At 50.3% G+C, this 2,579-nt stretch overlaps 1 non-coding gene across 1 annotated transcript; it reads left to right on the top strand.

Annotated features, from left to right (window-relative positions):
* The first annotated feature begins 218 nt into the window (after positions 1-218).
* On the top strand, positions 219-290 carry trnae-uuc (transfer RNA glutamic acid (anticodon UUC)). The gene has a single exon. It is a non-coding gene; the product is annotated as a tRNA-Glu (tRNA).
* The last annotated feature ends 2,289 nt before the right edge of the window (positions 291-2,579 follow it).

Consider the following 2,579-nt stretch of genomic DNA (forward strand, 5'->3'; position numbering starts at 1 on the left):
TCCGCGCTTTTTTCCAATAAAGGCGCGCAGGAGAGTCCCGGAGATGTGACATGACTCTCCAGTCTCCCCAATGTTATAGAGCTCGCATCGGGAGCCATGGACACAAAAAAATTACATCGATGGATGTACCGGTGAAAGTCTTCTTCCTGCCGCAGCCCGGGTTTGATTCCCGTGCAGCGAGGCAATTTTCAGCAGAGCTACAAGGACGGACCCATGTCTCCCTGGTGGTCTAGTGGTTAGGATTTGGCGCTTTCACCGCCGCGGCCCGGGTTCGATTCCCGGTCAGGGAAGCAGATTTCAGCTGGCCTACGGGCTGTTCATTCTTCTGAAATGCGCTGTACGGTTGTTTATTGATTTTCGTCGTTCCTGGGTGCTGCAGGTCACATCTCCGCGACTCTCCTGCGCGCCTTTATAGGGAAAAAAGCGCGGAGCGGACCCAGAAGCTGGTGTAGCGCAAGCTTACCCGGGTAGGTTTTTTTTCCCTGCAGAGGCGCGCAGGAGAGGAACCCCAGGCAGTACATGGGTAGTGCCTCCCACCCGCCCTCCTCCTCTAACCTGATAATAAGACCCGTTGTGGTAAGCAGGTAAGTGCTGCGTTTTGCTGGTTCTATTCTTTAGAACTAGCATTTTTTAAAAGTTACTTTTAGTGGGATGGCCGTGAATGCAGTGCAATGTTCCTCTTGCGACATGTTTGAGGTGAGGGATGCCATGGTCGTCCCTGCTGATTACACTTGCAGGAAGAGCTCCTCCAAGACTGTGTTCGGGAACTGGAGCCTGGAGTTGGATGAACTTCGAATCATTCGGGGGCGGAGGGGGTCATAGATCAGAACTTTAGGGAACCAGTAATTCCAAAGATTGCACACAGATGGGTGACAGTGAGGGGAACTTGGAGAAAGCAGCCAGTGCAGCGACCCCCTGCGGTCGTTCCACTCATGAACAAGTATACCATTTTGGATAATTGTGGTCGCGGGGGGTGACTTACCAGGGGTAAGCAATGGGGTTCAGGCCTCTGGCACGGAGCCTGTTCCTGTTGCTCAGAAGGGAAGTTTGGAGAAGAGCAGACCAATAGTTATTGGGGACTCGATAGTTTGGTGCACAGATAGGCGGTTTTGTGGGGGCGAGAGAGACTCACGATTGGTATGTTGCCTCCCAGGTGCAAGGGTAAGTGGCGTCTCTGATCGTGTTTTCCGGGTCCTTAAGGGGGTGGGGGAGCAGCCCGAAGTCGTGGTCCACGTTGGCCCCAAAGACATAGGTAGGAAGAAGGATGAGGATGTTAGGCAGGCTTTCAGGGAGCTAGGTTGGAAGCTCAGAGTTAGAACAAACAGAGTTGTTGTCTCTGGTTTGTTACCCGTGCCACGTGATAGCGAGTCGAGGAATAGTGAGAGAGAACAGTTAAATGCTTGGCTACAGGGATGGTGCAGGAGGGAGGGATTCCGGTATCTGGATAACTGGGGTTCTTTCTGGAGAAGGTGGGAACTATATAAACAGGATAGTCTACACCTGAACCTGAGGGGCACCAGTATCCTTGGGGGGACGTTTGCTAGTGCTCTTTGGGGGAGTTTAAACTAACTCTGCAGGGGTATGGGTACCTAGACTGTAGCTTTAGGGTGCAGGACCTTGAATGTAGGGAGGTTAGGAACATGGCATCAATCTCGAAGGAGGGTGCCTCTAAACAGGAATGTGACTTGAAGTGTATATACTTCAATGCGAGAAGTATACAAAATAAGGTAGGTGAACTTGCAGCGTGGGTTGGTACCTGGGAGTTCGATGTTGTGGCTATTACGGAGACATGGGTAGAACAGGGACAGGACTGGCTGTTGCAGGTTCCAGGGTTTAAATGTTTTAGTAGGGTCAGACGTGGGGGTAAAAGAGGGGGAGGTGTGGCATTGCTTGTCAAGGATAGTATTACAGCGGTAAAAGGACGATGGATGAAGACTCGCCATTTGAGGTAGTTTGGGCTGAGGTTAGAAATAGTAAAGGTGAGGTCACCCTGTTAGGAGTTTTCTACAGGCCTACTATAAGTCCGAGAGACATAGAAGAAAGGATTGCGAGGATGATTCAGGAGAAGAGTGATAGTAATAGGGTGGTTGTTATGGGAGACTTTAACTTTCCAGATATTGACTGGGAAAGCTATAGCTCGAGTACGTTAGCTAGGTCGGTGTTTGTCTAATGTGTGCAGGAGGGTTTCCTGACACAATATGTTGACAGGCCAACAAGAGGTGAGGCCGTACTGGATTTGGTTCTGGGTAACGAATCAGGCCAGGGATTAGAATTGGAGGTAGGTGGGCACTTTGGGGACAGTGACCACAATTCGGTGATTTTTACTCTGGTGATGGAGAGGGATACGTGTGCACTGTAGGGCAAGAGTTATAGCTGGGGGCAGGAAAATTATGATGCAGTGAGGCATGACTTAGGATGCGTGGCTTGGAAAAGTAGGCTTCAAGGGAAGGGCACAATCGATATGTGGAGCTTGTTCAAGGAGCAACTATTGAGTGTCCTTGATAAGTATGTACCTGTCAGGCAGGGAGTAAAGGGTCGTGTAAGGGAGCTGTAGTTTAATAATGAATTGGAATCCCTTG

This window comes from Hemiscyllium ocellatum (assembly GCF_020745735.1).
Source record: "Hemiscyllium ocellatum isolate sHemOce1 chromosome 27 unlocalized genomic scaffold, sHemOce1.pat.X.cur. SUPER_27_unloc_5, whole genome shotgun sequence".
NCBI classification, from domain to species: domain Eukaryota; kingdom Metazoa; phylum Chordata; class Chondrichthyes; order Orectolobiformes; family Hemiscylliidae; genus Hemiscyllium; species Hemiscyllium ocellatum.